The sequence below is a fragment of the Pan paniscus genome, chromosome 11 (genome assembly GCF_029289425.2).
Source record: "Pan paniscus chromosome 11, NHGRI_mPanPan1-v2.0_pri, whole genome shotgun sequence".
Taxonomy (NCBI): Eukaryota; Metazoa; Chordata; class Mammalia; order Primates; family Hominidae; genus Pan; species Pan paniscus.
Window position 1 is genome coordinate 46,869,145 of NC_073260.2, and position 23,205 is coordinate 46,892,349.

At 41.9% G+C, this 23,205-nt stretch overlaps 2 protein-coding genes across 5 annotated transcripts in view; one reads left to right on the top strand and one right to left on the bottom strand.

Annotated features, from left to right (window-relative positions):
- CENPP (centromere protein P) overlaps positions 1-23,205 on the bottom strand; it is a 295,833-nt gene that overhangs the window by 60,919 nt on the left and 211,709 nt on the right. The gene's annotated exons all lie outside the window — the stretch shown is intronic.
- ECM2 (extracellular matrix protein 2) overlaps positions 22,811-23,205 on the top strand; it is a 42,738-nt gene continuing 42,343 nt past the window's right edge. The window contains exon 1 of the mRNA XM_063594327.1: positions 22,811-22,843. The gene's annotated coding sequence lies outside the window, so the exon portion shown is untranslated. The remainder of the gene's footprint in view (positions 22,844-23,205) is intronic.

Genomic DNA, 23,205 nt, shown 5'->3' on the forward strand with positions numbered 1-23,205 from the left:
CCATCATCTGGAGGCCTGCATTGTGAATTCTAGCTCCAGATCGACTGCAAGAATAAATTGGCAATCCCAAGAGGACCCACAGACCCTCTGAGGGAAATGGACTGCTCCTGCAGGACCTGGGAGGCACCCCAACTACTGTGAGTGCCCCAGTTGCGGAAGTGGGAAAGGGAGACCCGTCTCTCCTAAACACACACCCCCACTGGAGAAGCTGAAGGTCTGTTTGCGGGAGAAGTTTCCGACTTTACCCGGAGCTGAGTCAAGTTAGAGAGCCCAGTGAAATATAGGGGTAGAGGAAGCAGCAGAAAAGCCCTGGGAGCTCGTTGGGTCCCCAAGCAGCCCATTCCTGCCTGACACCACAGGGATCCATCGGGAGGGCGGCTAGAGGAGCAGGGGTAAAACTCCACAGGGAGAATGAATTCTCTAGCCGAACTTTGTAACAATTTGAACGGGACAAGAAGCCTCCTGGCCAGAACTGGGGGAGGGCGCGAATCCAGTGTGCACACTTCAGAGGCGGGGGAAGAGCCCTTTTCTTTGGCAGCTGGGAGGTGGACAGCCTCGGGTAAGTTTTCAAGCCCCTCTTGCCCTCTGCTTGGAAACAGACTTGGGGCTGTTGGGTGGCGGGGGAACTGCCCTTCAGTTTGCGTGGGAACTGGGTGAGGCCTGTGACTGCCGGCTTTCCCCCACTTCCCTGACAACCTGCATGACTCAGCAGAGGCAGCCATAATCCTCCTAGGTATACAACTCCAGTGACCTGGGAATCTCACCCCATCCCCCACAGCAGCCGCAGCAAGACCCACCCAAGGAGAGCTCAAACACACCTAGCCCTGTCCCCACCTGATGGTCCTTTCCTATCCACCCTGGTAGCTGAAGACAAAGGGCCTATAATCTTGGGAATTCTAGGACCCTGCCTACCGCTGGTCCCTTTCCACTCTACTACAGCTGATGCCTTCCAGGAAGCACCACCTCTTGACAGGAGGCCAACCAGCACAAAAATAGATAATTAAATCACCAAAGCTAAGGACCCTCATGGAGTCCATTGCACCCTCTGCCACCTCCACCAAAATAGGCACTGGTATCCATGGCTGAGAGACCCATAGATGGTTCACATCACAAGACTCTGTACAGACAACCCCAGTACCAGCCCAGAGCCGGGCAGACTCACTGGGTGGCTAGGCCCAGAAGAAAGACAATAATCACTGTAGTTTGGCTCACAGGAAGCCACATCCATAGGAAAAGGAGGAGAGTACTACATCAAGGGAACACCCCATGGGACAAAAGAATCTGAATAACAGCCTTCAGCCCTAGACCTTCCCTCTGATAGAACCTACCTAAATGAGAAGGAACCAGAAAACCAACCCTGGTAATATGACAAAACAAGGCTCTTCAGCATCCCCCAAAAATCACATTAGTTCACCAGCAATGGATCCAAACTAAGAAGAAATCTGTGATTTATCTGAAAAAGAATTCAGGAGCTTAGTTATTAAGCTAATCAGGGAGGGACCAGAGAAAGGCAAAGCCCAAAGCAAGGAAATCCAAAAAAATGATACAAGAAGTGAAGGGAGAAATATTCAATGAAATAGATAGCTTAAAGAAAAAAACAATAAAAAACTCAGGAAACTTTGGACACACTTTTAGAAATGCGAAATGCAGGCCAGGCGCGGTGGCTCACGCCTGTAATCCCAGCACTTTGGGAGGCCTAGGTGGGTGGATCACGAGGTCAGGAGATCGAGACCATCCTGGCCAACATGTTGAAATCCCGTCTCTACTAAAAAAATACAAAAATTAGTCGGGCGTGGTGGTGCATGCTTGTAGTCCCAGCTACTCGGGAGGCTGAGGCAGGAGAATCACTTGAACCTGGGAGGCGGAGGTTGCAGTGAGACGAGATCGTGCCACTGCACTGCAGACTGGCGACAGAGGAAGACTCTGTCTCAAAACACAAACAAACAAAGAAATGTGAAATGCTCTGGAAAGTCTCAGCAATAGAACTGAACAAGCAGAAGAAAGAAATTCAGAGCTCAAAGACAAGGTCTTTGAATTAACCCAGTCCAACAAAGACAGAGAAAAAAGAATAAGAAAATAAGAACAAAGCCTCCAAGAAGTCTGGGATTATGTTAAACGACCAAACCTAAGAATAATTGGTGTTCCTGAGGAAGAAGAGAATTCTAAAAGCTTGAAAAACATATTTGGGGGAATAATTGAGGAAAACTTCCCCAGCCTAGCTAGAGAGCCAGACATCCAAATACAAGAAGCACAAAGAACACCTGGGAAATTCATCGCAAAATGATCTTTGCCTAGGCACACTGTCATCAGGTTATCCAAAGTTAAGATGAAGGAAAGAATCCTAAGAGCTGTGAGACAGAAGCACCAGGTAACCTACAAAGGAAAACCTATCAGATTAACAGCAGATTTCTCAGCAGAAACCCTATAAGCTAGAAGGGATTGGGACCCTACTCCTCAAACAAAACAATTATCAGCCAATAATTTTGTATTCAGCGAAACTCAGCATCATATGTGAAGGAAAGATATAGTCGTTTTCAGACAAACAAATGCTGAGAGAATTTGCCACTACTAAGCCACCACTACAAGAACTGCTAAAAGAAACTCTAAATCTTGAAACAAATCCTGGAAATACATGACAATAGAACCTCTTTAAAGCATAAATCACACAGGACCTATAAAACAAAAATACAAGCTAAAAAGCAAAAGCAAAAAACAAAAAACCCCACAAAGTACACAGGCAACAAAGAGCAGGATGGATGCAACTGTAAATGGCCTAAGTGCTCCACTTAAAAGATACACAACAGCAGAGTAGATAAGGACTCACTAACCAACTATCCGCTGCCTTCAGGAGACTCACTTAACACATAAGGACTCACATACACTTAAAGTAAAGGGGTAGAAAAAGGCATTTCATGCAAATAGACACCAAAAGTGAGCAGGGGTGGCTATTCTTATATCAGACAAAACAAACTTTAAAGCAATAGCGGTTAAAAGAGACAAGGAGGGACATTATATAATGGTAAAAGGCCTTGTCCAACAGGAAAATATCACAATTCTAAATATATATGCACCTAACACTGGTGCTCCCAAATTTATAAAACAATTATTAATAGACCTAAGAAATGAGACAGACAGCAACACAATAATAGTGGGGAATTTCCATACTTGTTCCAATACCTTGGAACAAATGGATTAACAGATATATATACAGAACATTTCACCCAACAACTGCAGAATACACATTCTATTCAAGAGCACATGGAACTTTCTCCAAGATAGACCATATGATAGGCCATAAAATGAGTCTCAATAAATTTTAAAAAATTGAAATTATATCCAGCACTCTCTCAGACCACAGTGGAATAAAACTGGAAATCCATTCCAAAAGGAAACTTCAAAACCATGTAAATACATGGAAATTAAATAACCTGCTCCTGAATGAGCATTAGGTCAAAAATGAAATCAAGATGGAAATTAAAAAATTATTTGAACCGGATGACAATAATGACACAACCTATCAAACCTCTGGGATATAGCAAAGTGGTGCTAAGAGGAAAGTTCATAGCCCTAAACGCCCACATCAAAAAGTCTGAAAGAGCACAGACAATCTAAGGTCACACCTCAAGGAACTAGAGAAACAAGAACAAACGAAACACAGACCCAGCAGAAGAAAGGAAATAACCAAGATTAGAGGAGAATTAAATGAAATTGAAACAACAACAAAAAAATACAAATGATAAATGAAACAAAAATCTGCTTCTTTGAAAAGATAAATAAAATTGATAGACCATTAGCAAGACTAACAACGAAAAGAAGAGAGAAAATCCAAATAACTTCACTAAGAAACAAAACAGGAGATATTACAACTGACACCACTGAAATACAAAAGATCATTCAAGGCTACTATGAACACCTATACACACATACAATAGAAAACCTAGAAGAGATGAATAAGTTCCTGGAAAAATACAATCTTCCTAGCTAAAATCAGGAAGAATTAGATAACCTGAACAGACCAATAACAAACAGCAAGACTGAAATAGTAATTAAAAAATTACTGGCCAGGCGCAGTGGTTCATACCTGTAATCCCAGCACTTTGGGAGGCTGAGACGGGTGGATCACCTGAGTTCAGGAGTTCGAGAACAGCCTGGCTAACATGGTGAAATCCCGTTTCTACTAAAAATACAAAAAAATCAGCCAGACATGGTGGTATGCATCTGTAATCCCAGCTACTCGGGAGGTTGAGGCAGGAGAATCGCTTGAACCTGGGAGGCAGAGGTGTGGTGAGCTGAGATCACGCCATTGTACTCCAGCTTGGACAACAAGAGCGAAACTCCATCTAAAAAAAAAAAAAAAAAAAAAAAAAAAATTTTCCAAAAAAAAGTCCAAGACCACATGGATTCACAGCAGAATTCTACCAGACATTCAAAGAATTGATACCAATCGTTTTGACACTATTCTGTAAGATAGAGAAAGAAGGAACCCTCCCTAACTCATTCTATGAAGCCAGCATCACCTTAATACCAAAACCAGGAAAGGACACAACAACAACAACAACAACAACAACAACAAACAATACAGACCGATATCCTTGATGGACATAGATACTAAAATCCATAACAAAATACTAGCTAACTGAAGGCCAGGCGCAGTGGCTCATGCCTGTAATCTCAGCACTTTGGGAGGCCGAGGCGGATGGATCACGAGGTCAGGAGTTCGAGACCAGCCTGGCCAACATGGTGAAACCCCATTTCTACTAAAAAACCAAAAATAAGCCGGGTGCAGTGGCAGGCGCCTGTAGTCTCCAGCTATTTGGGAGGCTGAGGCAGGAAAATTGCTTGAAGCCGGGAGGCGGAGGTTGCAGTAAACCGAGATTGTGCCACTGCACTCCAGCCTGGGTGACAGATCAAGACTCCATCTCGGAAAAAACAAAACAAAACAAAAAAGCACAAAGTACTAGCTAATAGAATCCAACAACATATCAAAAAGATAATCCACCATGATCAAGTGGGTTTCATACCAGGGATGCAGAGATGGTTTAACATATGCAGGTCAATAAACGTGATACACCACATAAGCAGAATTAAAGGCAAAAGCAGGGCGCAGTGGCTCACGCCTGTAATCCCGGCACTTTGGTAGGGTGATGCGGGTGGATCACCTGAGGTCAGGAGTTCAAGACCAGCCTGACCAAAATGGTGAAACCCCATCTCTACTAAATACAAAAAATTAGCTGGGAGTGGTGGCACATGCCTGTAATCCCAGCTACTTGGGAAGCTGAGGCAGGAGAATCACTTGAACCTGGGAGGCAGAGGTTGCAGTGAGCCAAGATTGTGCCATTGCACTCCAGCCTGGGCAACAAGAGCGAAACTCCGTCTCAAAAAAAAAAAAAAAAGAATTAAAAACAAAAATCACATGATAATCTTAATAGATGCAGAATAAACATTCAACAAAATCCAGCATCGCTTTATGATTAAAACTCTCAACAAAATCAGCACACAAGGAACATACCTTAATGTAATAAAAGCCATCTACGACAAACCCACAGCCAACATAATACTGAATGGGGAAAAGTTGAAAGCATTCTGAGAACTGGAATGAGACAAGGATGCCCACTCTCACTACTCCTCTTCAACACAGTACTGGAAGTCCTAGCCAGAGCAATCAGGCAAGAGAAATAAAGGGCATCCAAATCAGTAAAGAGAAAGTCAAACTGTCACTGTTTGCTGACAATATGATCGTTTACCTTGAAAACCCTAAGGACTCCTCCAGAAAGCTCCTAGAACTGATCAAAGAATTTAGCAAAGTTTCCAGAAACAAGATTAATGTATACAAATCAGTAGCTCTTCTATACACTAACAGGGACCAGGTGGAGAATTAAATCAAGAACTCAATCCCTTTTACAATAACTGCAAAAATAAATAAATAAATAAAATATTTAGGAATACACCTAACCAAGGAGTCGAAAGACCTCTACAAGGAAAACTACAAAACACTGCTGAAATAAATCATAGATGACACAAAGAAATGGAAACACATCCCATGCTCATGGATGGGTAGAATCAATATTGTGGAAATGACCATACTGCCAAAAGCAATCTACAAATTCAACGCAATCCCCACCAAAATACCACCATCCTTTTTCACAGAATTAGAAAAAACAATTCTAAAATTCATATGGAACCAAAAAAGAGCCCGCATAGCCAAAGCAAGACTAAGCAAAAAGAACAAATCTGGAGACATCACACAACCTAATTTCAAACTATAAGGCCACAGTCACCAAAACAGCATAATACTGGTATAAAAATAGGCATATAGACCAATGGAACAGAATAGACAACCCAGAAATAAACCCAAATACTTACAGCCAACTGATCTTCGACAAAGCAAACAAAAACATAAAGTGGGGAAAGGACAGCCTTTTCAACAAATGGTGCTGAGATAATTGGCTAGCCACGTGTAGGAGAATAAAACTGGATCATTATCTCTCATTTTATACAAAAATCAACTCAAGATGGATTAAAGACTTAAACCTAAGACGTGAAACTATAAAAATTCTAGAACATTGGGAAAACCCTTCTAGACATTGGCTTAAAAAAATAATAATAATAAAAAGAAAAAGAAAAAAAAGAGGAAAAAATAAAATAAATAAATAGACATTGGCCTAGGCAAGGATTTTATGACCAAGAACCCAAAAGCAAACACAATAAAAACAAAGATCAATAGCTGGGACCTAATTAAAGAGCTTTTGCACGGCAAAAGGAACAGTCAGCAGAGTAAACAGACAACCCACAGAGTGGGAGAAAATCCTCACAATCTATACATCTGACAAAGCACTAATAACCAGAATCTACAACGAACTCAAACAAATCAGTAAGAAAAAAACAATCCTATCAAAAAGTGGGCTAATGACACGAATAGACAATTCTCAAAAGAAGATACACAAATGGCCAACAAACATATGAAAAAACGCTCAACATCACTAATAATCAGAGAAATGCAAATCAAAACCACAATGTGATACCACCTTACTCCTACAAGAATGGCCATAATAAAAAAATCAAAAAACAGTAGATGTTGGCATGGATGCGGTGAACAGGGAACACTTCTACACTGCTGGCGGGAATGAAAACTAGTACAGCCACTATGGGAAACAGTGTAGAGATTCCTTAAAGAACTAAAAGTAGAACCACCAGTTGATCCAACAGTCCCACTACTGGGTATCTACCCAGAGGAAAATAAATCATTATTCGAAAAAGATACTTAGACATGCATGTTTATAGCAGCACAATTCACAGTTGCAAAATCATGGAACCAACCCAAATGCCCATCAATCAACAAGTGGATAAAGAAACTGGGGTGTGTGTGTGTGTGTGTATATATGATAGGTCTATCATATCACATATATATGATAGATCTATCATATCACATATATGATAGACCTATATCACATATGATAGATCATATCATATATATACACACATATATATCACATATATACACACATATATATCACACATATATATATCATATATATATATACACACACACACACACCATATATATAACAAATGCTGTTAACTCATTCCTTTTTATGGCTCCATATTATTCCATTATATATATATACACACACCATGGATGACCTGGATGAGATTGGAGACTATTATTCTAAGTGAAGTTACTCAGGAATGGAAAACCAAACATTGAATGTTCTCACTGAGATGTGGGAGCTAAGCTATGAGGACGCAAGGGCATAAGAATGATACAATGGACTTTGGGGACTTGAAGGGAAGAGTGGGAGTGGGGTGAGGGATAAAAGACAACAAATAGGGTGCAGTGTATACTGCTTGGGTGATGGGTACACCAAAATCTCACAAGTCACCACTAAAGAACTCACTCATGTAACCAAATACCATCTGTACCCCAATAACTTATGGAAAAATAAAACAATAAAATAAAATAAAATAAATTAGCCAGGTGTGGTGGTATGTGCCCGTAGTCCCAGACATTTGACAGGCTAAGGTGGGAGGATTGTTTGAGCCTGGGAGGTTGAGGCTACAGTAAGCCATGGTTGTGCCACTACAGTCCAGCTTGGGTGACAGAGCGAGACCCTATCTCAAAAAACAAAAAGCATCAGACGTCATTTTGGGGAAGTATGCTATATCACAAAAAGACTTCTATACCTAACTCCTTACTATATAACAGTACTATATATTTCTCACCCAAATTTTCTTGCCTGAAACTATGGCTTCCACTCATGATAATTCCTGGCTTCCAATCCCAGCGTCACACTTAAACCTGGACAAGAGGGGTTTGTGACACGGGCTCCGCTTGGCCACTAAGCAAGATGTCTATGTGCTCTCCCACAGCCACCTCCCCAGGAAATGCTCTGAGTATCTGGTAGCCTGGAATTCTCTGCCCAAATAACTTTGTTTCCAGGGCTTATGCATTCCTCTTCCCTGGCTCTATCACCCTGAAGACAGACCACACTGCTAGTGCAAGCAACCCCAGGGCCAGAGGGTAGCTGCTCATATGGAGCTGGGGAAAGAGCCCTGAGGCATAAGTAGGTCATGGCATAGGGTAGAAAAGTGTGGCGGGCTGTGTACTGGCTCCTTCCTGAGCCACCATGTTTTGGTGTCAGTGAATCCTGAGGAGTTCAGGATTCTAAATTGGAACCTGGCTTTCCAGGTTGTTATGAAGGACACATTTCAAGATAAGAGAATCAAACATAATTTATTTAACTGCTTGCTGGCTTAAGGTGTAACTTTTACACATTTAGAATATCATATGTGAACCTTCATTTGTACTCTTGCCTCAACCCTTACATCCCTTTACATGCATAACTATCTAGAAATACTTCCAGCCTCCTGGACTGAATATTACTACAGCAGGACAGGAAATCAAACAAAGTCTAAACAAAAAAAAACAGGTCTAAGAAAACTTGTTATATCAATTGTCATATCTTACAGTTTATTTTAATTCTCAAAAACAAAAGAAACTGAACTATTTCATTAGATTATTCCCTCTTACGAAGACTTCAGCACCCAGCATCCTCCAATGACACCATTTTTTTTTTTGAGACAGAGTCTCACTCTGTCACCCAGGCTGGAGTGCAATGGCACGATCTCGGCTCACTGCAACCTCTACCTCCTGGGTTCAAGTGACTCTCCTGCCTTAGCCTCCCAAGTAGCTAGGACTACAGGCACGCACCACCACACCCAGCTAATTTTGTGTATTTTAGTAGAGACGGGGTTTCGCCATGTTGGCCAGGATGGTCTCGATCTCCTGACCTCGTGATCCTCCTGCCTCAGCCTCCCAAACTGCTAGGATTATAGGCGTGAGCCACCGCGCCCGGCCCAATGACACCATTTGTTCAAATGAGTTTGTTTCCACTTCTAGACTGAATGCAGGGGAATCCATCAATGTGTCCTGTCTCTGTTATCATGCTGAGTACAGAGATTCAGTGTCTGTTTTAGTTACCTGCGACTCCAAGGGAAGGCTCCAGACTCTAGTGGCTTGGTGGAACTATGGATGGAAGAACCAGACCCAGAACCCAGCCTCTAACTGTACTGTACTTTGTCCACATTGGCCATTATTACTAAGCCTGGCTCCTGAACAAACTTTGCTCAGGGAGTAAGAGAACTGCTCAGAGACAGAACGTACATCTATGTTCTCCACTGCCTAACAACACTATCTTAGGGAGGCAGATCAAAGAAGCACAGATGCTATTGATAAAATGATATCTAATCCGGTGTCTGGGAAATTCCTTTGGCAAAATTCTCAATAGAATGTCATCTAGTTTTTTTTTTTTTTTTTTTTTTGAGACGGAGTCATGCTCTCCCACTCAGGCTGGAGTGCAGTGGCGCGATCTTGGCTCACTGTAACCTTTGCCTCCCAGGTTCAAGTGATTGTCCTGCCTCAGCCTCCCGAGTGGCTGGGACTACAGGCATGTGCCACAACGCCCAGCTAATTTTTGTATTTTTAGTACAGACGGTGTTTCACCACATTGGCCAGGCTGGTCTCGAACTCCTAACCTCAAGTGATCCACCCGTCTCGGCCTCCCAAAGTGCTGGAATTACAGGCTTGAGCCACTGGGCCAGCTTCATCTAGTTTTTACTCAAATCATTCTTGTCCTGTGCCCCTGGAACCTCATCAAGTAGCTCAGCTGGACAGTTTTGGTTATGAGAAAGTGTGTTCTTTTTCTAATTAAGTCCAAATCTGCCTGCTTGTAGTTTCTGTCCATTGATTCTAGTTCTGGTCTCTGGAGCACAACAGAACAAGTCCATAGCCCATTTTCCTATGAGTGGGTCTGTTTGGTCTCTTCTGTCTCCCTCCGCAGTTCCTTGAAACCATCCACGTGAGAAAATCAAGTAGCTACATGTGATGAGTATTTTGCTCTCTTTCTGTGCCACTGTCCATTGTTTATCCTTCTATCACTACCAAACTGCCTTAATTACTGTAGCTTGTTTATAATCAGTGTTGATATTTGGGATAGAAAGTCTTATAGCCTTGTTCTTCTTCAGGAATGTCTTGGCTTTTCTTTGGCCTTTACATTTCCCTATAGAGTTTAGAATTTGTCAAGTTCTAGATAACACACACACACACACACACACACACACACAAAAGTGAACTGCTAGGATTTTGATTTGAATTTCATCAACTCTAAGATCAGTGTAAGAACAAATGTTATCTTTGCAACACTGAATGTTCCACTCCCTGAGTATGGTATCTCCCAATTCCCATAAGCTTTAACTTCTCTCAAAATTTTATAATTTTCTCTGAGGATATCTTGCTTATTTTTTGTTACTTCTATTCTTAACTACTTGATATATTTTAAATATACTTGATATTTACATATCTTTTTCTTAACTTCATTATCTCACTGTATAAAGACAATTATTTTTTAATTTCTAGGCAGTATAACTTTTTATTAAAATATATTTCCAATCTGATAGTTGATGTACTACATTTGTGTTGTAGAAAAGTTTTGCCCAACATCAGTGATCATATGCAGTAATAAAATCTTTAATATCCTGGCAAGTATGGGGTGGACAACCCCCTAATTGGGACTCTCACATTTCAGGTATCCTTTTGTTCCCTTTGCTGAGCTGAAATAATGGTTTTGTCTTAATCCTAATGAATTTGACGGCATCAATTTTCACATTAATTTACTGTCTGATCTTCTTTGAAGCAGAGCTCCATTGAGCAGAGAAAGTACCAGCAAGAGAGCTTTCATGATGCCACAGCAGTGAAAGACCCCACAAAGCAGAACCATCAGCATGGTGGATTACACAGGAGCAAGGGAGGATCATGAGCCTTCCTAGTGACACACATGCAGCAGCAATCTGGACCTCAGGGATGCCAAACCACTATTTATTTTTATATATTAATTGTGTGTCTGGAAAACTCTAAAGATAATTTTAGTAATTTATCTGAAAATTCTTTCGGATTTTTTACATACATATCCACATAATCTGGGAATAGTAACAGTTTTTCCTTCCTTTACTTCTTTTTTCCCATAAGAAAATGGAGGAAAAACTGTTTCTCTTCTTTTTCTTGCTTTACCACACTGGCCAGGGCCTTCAGTGGGCATCACTGTTTTGTTCCCAGAAAGGGAAAACTGTCAGTATTTCACCATTTAAAAAAATAACAGCTATCTCGAGATATAATTTACGTACCATAAAACGCATACTTTACAATATACAATTCCATGGTTTTTAGTATATTCCTAGTTAGGGCCATCACTACTATTTTTAGAACATTTTAGTCACTCCATAAAGAAACCCTGTACCCATTAACAGTCATTCCCTATCTTCTTACCCCCTTCATTTCAGGCAACCACTAATGTACTTTCTCAATGGATTTGTCTATTTTGGACATTTCATACGAATGAAATCATTCAATATGTGGTCTTTTGTGACTGGCTTCTTTTACTGCACGTAATGTTTTTGAGGTTCATCCATGTGGTGACACTTTCAGCATGTGTCAGTATGACATTCCTTTTTATTACCAAATAATATTCCCTTGTATGGCTATGCAGCATTTTGTACATTCATTCAACAGTTGACAAACATTTAGGCTGTTTCTAAATTTTAGCTGTTATGAATAGTGTAGCAATGAACAATTGTCCTCAAGTTTTCACGTGGACATATGTGTTTTCAGTTCTCTTGGGGATACAGCTAGTAGTTGAAGCATGTTGTTTTCTTGTAGATAATCTGTCAGACTAAAGATGTTCCCTTATATTCCTACTATGGTAAACATTTGCTTTCTTTATTCTTTTTAAAACACTAATAGCTGTTGAATTTTATCAAAAAATTTTTTTGCGTCTATTAAGATGATCACAAAGTGTTTGGACTGTTACACTTACGCCGCTAGTTCTTGAATAAACCCAGTATAATCATAATATATTATTTATATATTGTTGGATTTGGTCTGCTAATATATACGTATTTTAAAATCTATGTTCATTAGTGAGACTGACCTGCAAAATTTTCCTTCTGACATCCCTGTCAGTTTGTAATATAGTTATGCTGGTCTTAAAAAACTGGTAGAACTCGTGAAGAATATAGAGACCTGTGGTATCTCTTGTGGGAAGGTTTGAAATTATGAACTCAATATCCTCAATAGTTATAGACAATTTAGATTTTCTGATTCTTCTTGTGACAATTTTGTTTTTTTTAAGAAATTATTCATGTAATCTAAATATATCAATTTACTAGCATAAAATTGTTCATAGTATTGTGTGCGGAACTGCTGGGTTCTTGGTCTCACTGACTTCAAGAATGAAGCCGCGGACCCTCACGGTGAGTGTTACAGTTCTTAAAGGCGGCGTGTCCAGAGTTTGTTCCTTCTGGTGTTCCAATGTGTTCGGAGTTTTTTCTTTCTGGTGGGTTCGTGGTCTCGCTGGCTCAGGAGTGAAGCTGCAGACCTTGGCGGTGACTATTACAGCTCTTAAGGCAGTGCGTCTGGAGTTGTTCTTTTCTCCCAGCGGGTTTGTGGACTCGCTGGCTTCAGGAGCGAAGCTGCAGACATTCCCCCGTGAGTGTTACAGCTCATAAAGGCAGCGTGGACCCAAACAGTGAGCAGCAGCAAGATTTATTGCAAAGAGCGAAAGAACAAAGCTCCCACACAGTGGAAGGGGACCTCTGGTGGGTTGTCAGGGCTAGCTTGGGCAGCCTGCTTTTATTGCCTTATCTGGCCCCACCCACATCCTGCTGATTGGTCCATTTTACAGAGAGCTGATTGGTCTGTTTTACAGAGAGCTGATTGGTCCATTTTGACAGGGTACTGACTGGTGCGTTTACAATCGCTGAGCTAGACACAGAAGTTCTCCAAGTCCCCACTAGATTAGCTAGACAGAGAGCACTGATTGGTGCATTCACAAACCCTGAGCTAGACACAGGGTGCTGATTGGTGCATTTGCAAACCCTGAGCTAGACACAGAGTGCTGATTGGTGCATTCACAATCCCTGAGCTAGACACAAGGTGCTGATTGGTGCATTTACAAACCCTGAGCTAGACACAGAGTGCTGATTGGTGCATTCACAATCCCTTAGCTAGACATAAAGGTTCTCCAAGTCCCCACCAGATCAGCTAGACACAGAACACTGATTGGTGCATTTACCAAACCTTGAGCTAGACACAGGGTGCTGATTGGTGCATTTACAAACCTTGAGCTAGACACAGAGTGCTGAATGGTATATCTACAATCCCTTAGCTAGACATAAAGGTTCTCCAAATCCCCACTAGACTCAGGAGCCCAGCTGGATGAGCCCAGCTGGATTCACCCAGTGGATCCCGCACCAGGCTGCAGGTGGAGCTGGCTGCCAGTCCCGCGCCCTGTGCCCGCACTCCTCAGCCCTTGGGCAGTTGGTGGGACCGGGCGCGGTGGAGCAGGGGGCAGAGCTCGTCGGGGAGGCTCGGGCCTTGAAGGAGCCCCGGCGGGGCGGGAGGCTCAGGCATGGCAGGCTGCAGGTCCGGAGCCCTGCCCCGCGGGGAGGCAGCTAAGGCCCAACGAGAAATCAAGCACAGCGCCGGTAGGCCGGCACTGCTGGGGTACCCGACGCACCCTCCGCAGCTGCTGGCCGGGGTGCTAAGTCCCTCACTGCCCGCTCCCAGTGTGGGGCCTGCCAAGCCCACGCCCACCCAGAACTCTAGCTGGCCTGCAAGCGCCACACGCAGCCCTGGTTCCCGCCCGTACCCCTCTCTCCACACCTCCCCGCAACCTGAGCGGCTCCGGCCTCGGCCATCCCAGGAAGGAGCTCCCACAGCACAGCGTGGGCTGAAGGACTCCTCAAGCACGGCCAGAGTGGGCGCTGAGGCTGAGGAGGTGCCAAGAGCGAGCGAGGGCTGCGAGGGCTGCCAGCAGGCTGTCACCTCTTAAGATTTTCTTACTGTCTTTTAAATGCTTTAAGAATTTGTAAGATGGGCGTGGTTGCTCACACCGGTAATCCCAGCACTCTGGAGGGGGCTGAGGCGGGTGGATCACCTGAGGTCAGGAGTTTTGAGACCAGCCTGACCAACATGGTGAAACCACGTCTCCACTAAAAACACGAAAAAAAATTTAGCTGGGTGTGGTGGCATGCGCCTGTACTCCCAGCTACTGGGGAGGCTGAGGCAGGAGAATTGCTTGAACCCGAGAGGCGGAGGTTGCAGTGAGCTGAGATCGCGCCACTGCACATCAGCCTGGGCAACAACAGCGAAACTCCAACTCAAAAAAAAAAAAAAAAAAAAATTTATAGTGATAACAATTTCTCTGGTCCTCACATTGGTGAGCCACGCTTTCTCCCTTTTTTCATGCATCAGTCTTGCCACAGCTTTTACTAGTTTTGTTTTTTAAAGAACAACTTTGGAATGTAGAATATTTGACAAAATTCAACAACCTTTCATGATAAAAAAAAAAACCCTCAACAAATTAACTATAGAAAGAATGTACCTCAACATAAATAAAGGTCATTTATTTATTTTTTTGAGACGGAGTCTTGCTCTGTTGCCCAGGCTGGAGTGCAGTGGTGCAATCGTGGCTCACTGCAACCTCTGCCTCCAAGATTCAAGCGATTCTCGTGCCTCAGCCTCCCAAACAGCTGGGTTTACAGGCATGTGCCAGCACACCCGGCTAATTTTTGTATTTTTAGTAGAGACGGGATTTTGTCAAGTTAGCCAGGCTGGCCTTGAACTCTTGACCTCAAGTGATCCACGTGCCTCAGCCTCCCAAAGTGCTGGGATTATAGGCGTGAGCCACCACGCCCAGCCCAATAAAGGTCATTTATGACAAGTGCACAGTTAATATGTCATGCTTAACGATGAAAAGCTGAAAGCATTTCTTCTAAGATCAGGAATAAGACAACAGTGCTGACTCACGCAACTTCTATTCAACGTAAAACTGGTAGTCCTAGCCAGAGCAATTAGATAAGAGAAAGAAATAAAAAATATCTAAAATGGAAAGGATAAAGGTACATTTTCTCTGTTTGCAGATGACATCTTATATAGAGAAAATTCTAAAGACTGCACCAAAAAACTGCTAGAATTGATAAATGAATTCAATAAAGTTTGCAAGATACAAAATCAACATACAAAAATCAGTAGCTTTTCTGTATACTAACTAAACTACGTGAAAAAGAAATCAAGAAAATTTACAATAGATACATAATAACAAAATACTTAAGAATAAACATAACCAAGGAGGAGAAAGATCTCTACACTGAAACCTATAAATCGCTGATGAAAGAAACTTAAGACATAAGTAAATGAAAAGATATCTCTTGTTCATGGATTAGAGGCATTAATATTGTTAGAATGACTATACTACCCAAAGTGTTCTACAGATTTTATGTAATTTCTATCGAAATTTCAACATATTTTTTTCAATGTCATTCTTAACAGAAACAGAAAAACGATCATAAAATTCGTAAGGAATTACAAAAGACCCTGAATAGCTAATGCAATCTTTTTTTTTTTTTTTTTTGAGACAGGGTTTCACTCTGTCACCCAGGCTGGAGAGCAGTGGTGAGATTTCTGTTCACTGCAACCTCCACCTCCCAGGTTCAAGTGATCTTCTGCCTCAGCCTCCTGAGTAGCTGAGACTACAGGTACGTACCACCATGCCCAGCCAATTTTTGTATTTTTTGATAGAGATGGGGATTCACCATGTTGGCCAGGCTGGTCTTGAACTCCTGACCTCAAGTTATCCACCTGCCTTGGCCTCCCAAAGTGCTTGGATTACAGGTGTGAGCCACGAGGCTGGCACCAATGCCATCTTGATGAAAGAAAACAAAGTTGGAGGCATTATACCACCTGACATCAAAATATACTACAAAGCTGTAGTAATCCAAACAGCATAGTACTGGCATAAAAACTGACAGAGACCAATGGAACAGAATAGAGAGCCAAGAAATAAATCCATGCATTTACAGCAAATTGGTTTTTGACAAAAGTGCCAAGAGACACAATGGGGAAAGAAGAGTTTCTTCAATAAATAAATGGTGCTGAGAAAACTGGATATCCACATGTAAAAGAATGAAGTTAGATCCTTATCTGACACCATAAACAGAAATCAACTCAAAATAGATTAATGAATTAAATGTAAGATCTATAAATGATGAAACTACTAGAAGAAAACATAGGGGGCCGGGCGCAGTGGCTCACACCTGTAATCCCAGCGCTTTGGGAGGCCGAGGCGGGTGGATCACGAGGTCAGATCAAGACAATCCTGGCCAGCATGCTGAAACCTTGTCTCTACTAAAATACACAAAATTAGCTGGGTGTGGTGGTGCATGCCTGTAGTCCCAGCTACTGGGGAGGCTGAGGCAGGGGAATTACTTGAACCCGGGAGGCAGAGATTGCAGTGAGCCATGATCGTGCCACTGCACTATAGCCTGGAGCTATAGCTATATGAGACAGAGCGAGACTCCATCTCAAAAAAAGAAAGAAAGAAAAGAAAACATAGGGGAAATGCTCCATGATATTGGTGTAGGCAATTATTTTTTGAATATAATTCCAAAAGCACAGGCAACAAAAGCAAAAATAGACAAATGAGATTACATCAAATTAAGAAATATCTACACAGTAAACGAAACAATCAACAGAGTTAAGGGACAACCTACAAAATGGGAGAAAATATTTGCAAACTATATATCTGATAAGGAGATAATATCCAAAATATATAAGGAACTTGATAGCAAGAAAACAAATAACCCAATCAAGAAAATAGGCAAAGGACTTGAGAATACCTCTCCCTTTAAGAAAGGAGCCATTATAGAATACTATATGGAGGTTCCTCAAAAATTTAAAAAGTAGAACTACCGGATGATCTAACAATCCCACTAATCTCAAAGGAAATAAAATCACAGGCTGGGTGCAGTGGCTCACGCCTATAATCCCAGCACTTTGGGAGGCTGAGGTGTGTGGATCACAAGGTCAGGAGTTTGAGACCAGCCTGGCCAAGATAATGAAACCCCATCTCTATTAAAAATACAAAAATTAGCTGGGTGCGGCGGCGGACGCTTGTAATCCCAGCTACTCATGAGGCTGAGGCAGGAGAATCACTTGAACCTGGGAGGCGGAGGTTGCAGTGAGCCGAGATTGCACCACTGCACTCTAGCCTGGGTGACAGAGCAAGACTCCGTCTCAAAAAAAACAAAAAAGGAAATAAAATCAGTATGTTGCAGGGACAACTGAACTCCCATGTTTACTGCAGCATTATTCACCAGAGCCAGGATATGGAATCAACCTAAGTGTCCATCAGCGAATGAATAAAGAAAATGTATATATGAAAGGAAGCAAATTCTGTTATTTATGACAACATGGATGAACCCGGAGGACATTATGCTAAGTGAAATAAGCCAGGCACAGAAAGACAGATACTGCATGATCTCACTTATATATGGAATCTTAAAAAAAATCTAACTCAAATTAGCCAGGCACAGTGGCAGGCACCTGCAATCCCAGCTACTCGGGAGGCTGAGGCAGGGGAATCGCTTGAACCAGGAGGGTGGGGGTGTGGGGGTGTGGGCGGGGGGGGAGGGGGAAGGGGGGTGGCAGTGGAGGTTGCAGTAGAATAGTGGTTACCAGAGGCTAGTGACGGAGAAATGGGGAGATATTAGTCAAAGGGTACAATGTTTTAGTTAGACAGGAAGAATAAATAGTATTTGAGATGATAATTTTTATTTTATTTTATTTTGAGATGGAGTCTCGCTCTGTCACCCAGGCTGGCGTGCAGTGGCGCAATCTTGGCTCACTGCAATCTCCGCCTCCTGGGGTCAAGTGATTGTCCTGCCTCAGCTTTCCGAGTAGCTGGGACTATAGGCACCCGCCACCGCACCCGGCTAATTTTGTTTTTTTAGTAGAGATGGGGTTTCACCATGTTGGCCAGGCTGGTCTTGAACTCCTGACCTTGTGATCTGCCCACCTCGGCCTCCCAAAGTGCTGGGATTACAGGCATGAGCCACTGCCCCCAGCCAATACATTTTTTAAAAAAGAAAAAATCCCCAACTTTTGGCTTTCTAAATCTTTTCTCCTTCATATTTGTTTTTTACTTTATCGATATTTTTGCTCTTTAATATTTTTAGCAAACACTCGCAAGGCAAAAGGCTGCTCACAGTTATCTCCTGATCTAGGTCCAGTGATTCCTTATTATATTCTCACTTCATTGATGATTTTTTTTTTTTTTGAGACAGAGTCTTGCTCTGTTGCCCAGGCTAGAGTGCAGTGGTGTGATCTCGGCTCCCCACAACCTCTGCCTCCCAGGTTCAAGTGATTCTCCTGCCTCAGCCTCCCGAGTAGCTGCGACTACAGGCGCGTGCCACCATGCTCGGCTAATTTTTGTATTTTTACTAGAGACGGGGTTTCACTATGTTGGCCAGGCTGGTCTTGAACTCCTAACCTTGTGATCCGCCCACCTTGGCCTCCCAGAGTGCTGGGATTACAGGCATGAGCCACTGCCCCCAGCCTTCATTGATTATTTTAAGATGTTTTTATATGTGATCTCATTTTTTTTTTTTTTTTTGAGACAGTCTCGCTCTGTCGCCCAGGCTGGAGTGCAGTGGCATGATCTCGGCTCACTGCAACCTTTGCCTCCCGGGTTCAAGGGATTCTCCTGCCTCAGCCTCCCAAGTAGCTGGGACTACTGGCGCATGCCACCTTGCCTGGCTAAGTTTTTGTATTTTTAGTAGAGACAGGGTTTCATCATGTTAGCCAGGATGGTCTCAATCTCCTGACCTCATGATCCATGAGCTTCGGCCTCCCGAAGTGCAGGGATTACAGGCATGAGGCACCGCGCCCGGCTGATCTCATTTCTTTCTTACTTCAATGGGAAGGTTGGTATCAACCTATCAGTATTGGATATAGAAAACTGAAATTTTAACTGTGCACTTTAAAAATTTATGCCACTTATATGTATTACCCATTCAAAAATGTGAAAACTGTTTAAAAAAATAAAGTGGCAGGGAAATGGGCATTTTATATATTTCTGGTGAAAGTATACATTATTTACTATAACCTTTTTGGAAAGCAACCTGGAAATGCGTACACAAACTCAAAAAGCCCATTCTATTTGAGGGGAGAAAGGGGAAACAACCCAAATGTCCATCAATAGGGGAATGGTTGAATGAGTTGTGGGATACTTATATATCATTACTCCACTTAAATGTAATATTCCATTGGGAAAGTAAGTTCAGCTAAAGTAAATGAAGCAACTGTAACACTTTAGTATAGCTTAAAAGGCATTTGAACTGTGGGCCAAGAGGTCAGTCCTAGAACAAAGTCCATACTACTCCTCCCCTCACTTAGCATCCTCTCCATCTTCCTCCTACCAATCTAGCCACTAACCCTGCTTATCTTCTAGAAATTTAGGTTAAACAAGACCAAGAGCCTTCAAAGCCCTTAGTAAGTAGGCTATACTTAATTTCTGCAAACCCAAGGACTGCAAAACTCTACTCTGCATCAACTGAACGCAAATCAATCACTTTAATTAAGCTGAGCCCTTACTAGATAAATGGGACTCAAACCCATAAAAATGTAGTTAACAGCTAAATACCCTAATCAACTGGCTTCAATCTACTTCTTCCACAGGCAGTGGGTTGGGGTGGGGGCGGGGGGGGGGGGGGAGCGGGGGAAGGCGGGAGAAACCTGGCAGGATTGAAGCTGCTTCTTTGAATTTGCAATTCAACATGAAAGTCACCTCTGGGCTGGTAAAAAGAGGTTTAGCCTCTGTCCTTAGATTTACAGTCTAATGCTTTACTCAGCCATTTTACCTCGCCCTACTCCACTTATGTTGGCCAACCGTTGACTATTCTCAACTAACCATAAAGATACTGGAACATTGTACCTAATATTCGGTGCGTGGGCAGGGGTTGTAGGCACAGCTTTAAGCCTCCTTATTCGGGCTGAACAAGGTAAAACTAATTTCTGAGTATGGCCCTACTTAAAATTTCCAAAATTTACCTTTATTTGGGTATTAATATCTACAAAGCTGTCATATGGTAGACAATTGCATCCTTAAAAAAAACCCCAATTTATTGGTACTCTAGACAATCAGGGAAAATACTGAAAAGGTGATTTTACTTAAAACAAATATCACCTGAAAGAAATGTCCTAGGGTCTAAATCTTCATAGGCAGATGGCCCTGTGGCACGGGTAATGCTCACTCTGCTCATGTTGTTTGGTGACCAATACCACATTCCTGCAGAGTGTTGTCAGAACCAAGTTTTGGGACATAATCATGTCTGCAATAATAAAGGGGGTAGGAGAAACCATAATACCAGCATTTTCCATGTGCTAGTGTGGTTAAAATAGTTTCTGCAAAAGGACTCATGTAACAGTCCATTAAACCACAAAATTTTAGAGCAGGAACCTCAGAAATTATAAAATTTGGTTTTCTGCAACCTTCTCAATCTCATCGTGGTAATTACTGGTATTCCTCAGTGCTGTTACTTTAAGAGTTACTTTTTTGATTGTTTGTATTCTTTTTAAGTTATTCTTATCTGATTATACAAAGCTCAAAACATGATAAAAATATAAAAGAACATAGTAAAAGTCTCCCTATAATTACTGTTACTATTTTGTTGTTTATTCCTTCCAATTTGTTCTCTAGTAAAATGCTAAATTACATACATCAAAAGAAGGTAAGATCATAATACATGTACAGTTTTGAAAATCTCTTTATTCCTGGTATAGCATGGACAACTATGCATGGTGGTATTAATGGAGTTACTTCTGTTTCTCCAAATAGCTTTATGGTAAGCCCACTTTGTCCTCTATCTATACACAACTGGGTTAACTTTTTTTCTAATCCATGGTTACAGTACTTCAGAGTACTTCCTTGAAGGCACACTTTTGTACAGAAAGAGGTGTTTCTACAATGGGTTCCTAGAGGTGAAATGGTAGGACAGACAGCATAGCTACTGTTCAGCTGTCCTCAAGGAAGAGGAGAGTTTCTGTTTTCCCTACACACTGGCCAACACAGCATATCATCAACATTTTTTTCCCCCAAAAAACAATGTATGTATTTCAAATCAGGCCATGATTTTTGATTAGCAGTGGTCTTCAAGCTTGATTGAGCATTGGCATTATTTGGGTAATTTTTCTACCCCCAAAGTTTTGTCAGCAACATCTCACTATGGTAGTGAAAAAATAACCTTCCTGTTTTAATTTACTTTTCTTGACTGTTACTGAGATTGAGAAATCTTCCTCTTCTGTTTTATTGACCACTGACATTTCCTCTTCTATGAACTGCCTGTTTAATGGTGTTTGCCCATTTGTACTCATCTTTTTCTTTTCTTTTCTTTTCTTTTGAGATGTAGTCTCGCTCTGTCGCCCAGGCTGGAGTGCAATGGCACAATCTTGGCTCACTGCAACCTCCGCCTCCCAGGTTCAAGTGATTCTCCTACCTCAGCCTCCTGAGTAGCTGGGACTACAGGCATGTGCTACCGTGCTCGGCTAATTTTTGTACTGTTAGTAGAGACGGGGTTTCACATGTTGGCCAGGCTGGTCTCAAACTCCTAACCTCAGATGATCCACCTGTCTCTGCCTCCCAAAGTGCTGGGATTACAGGTGTGAGCCACTGCACTCAGCTAGTTTTACATTTTTAAAAATAGATATCATTTTCCTTATTTTTAGGAAGTTGAGTGGCTTATGTATTTAGTCCCTTATCTTGATTCAGTCTATCTAGGTCATTTTACAAAATCCTGATTCAGTCTAACCATGTCATTTAAACAAATATTTAGCTCCTCTTTGCCAAATGATTTGGACCCCTGAAATAATGATATAAGAATTTCAGGCCAGGTGCAGTGGCTCATGCCTGTAATCCCAGCACTTTGGAAGGCCGAGGTGGGTGGATCACATGAGGTCAAGAGTTCGAGACCAGACTGGCCAACATGGTGAAACCCCATCTCTACTAAAAAAAAAATACAAAAATTAATCTGGCGTGGTGGCAGGCGCCTTTAAGCCCACCTACTCGGGAAGCTGAGGCAGGAGAATCCCTTGAACTTGGGAGGTGGAGGTTTCAGTGTGCTGAGATCACGACATTGCACTCTAGCCTGGGCAACAGAGCAAAAACTCCCGTCTCAAAAAAAAAAAAAAATTTAAAAAATAGTTCTAAAATTACCTAGTCTAGGATAGGCACTGAGTTAGGACCTTCATATCTGCTATTCCTTTTATTTTCAGAAAAATTTGAAAGGTATCACCCTAGTTTTACAGAAGAGTAAACTTTGGTCAGAAACATTAAGTAACTTACTCAAGGTCCCTCATAAACAGCAGGGTTGCGCTTGGAATCCTGATCTGTCTCTAACTTCTCATTTGCAGATAAAGAAACTGAGCCCAAAGTACACAACTAATTTGCCAGCGTAACAGGTAATTAGGAGCCACACAGCTCCCTTTCACATTTTCTTTCTATTATTTCATGGTTAGAAGTTACACAATTTCCACTGATATTAATACGTAACCATTTTTTTGTTGTTGTCGTTTTGTTAGTATTGTGTGTGAGATCGAGGTGGGCAGGCAGATGAGTTAAATATTATTAATCCAATTTAAAATAGATTCCAGATATACACAGCCTTTAGTTGACGAGAATATCATCCCTATAATCTGATAAAGCTCAAGTGACATCATCCTGGCTAGTATAAACTTTAACATTTTTAATGCGAATAGTCTATGAAAACCACAGATTTCTTAATCAAGCTCATTTTTATGTTTCCAACTCTGCCTTTTCAGCC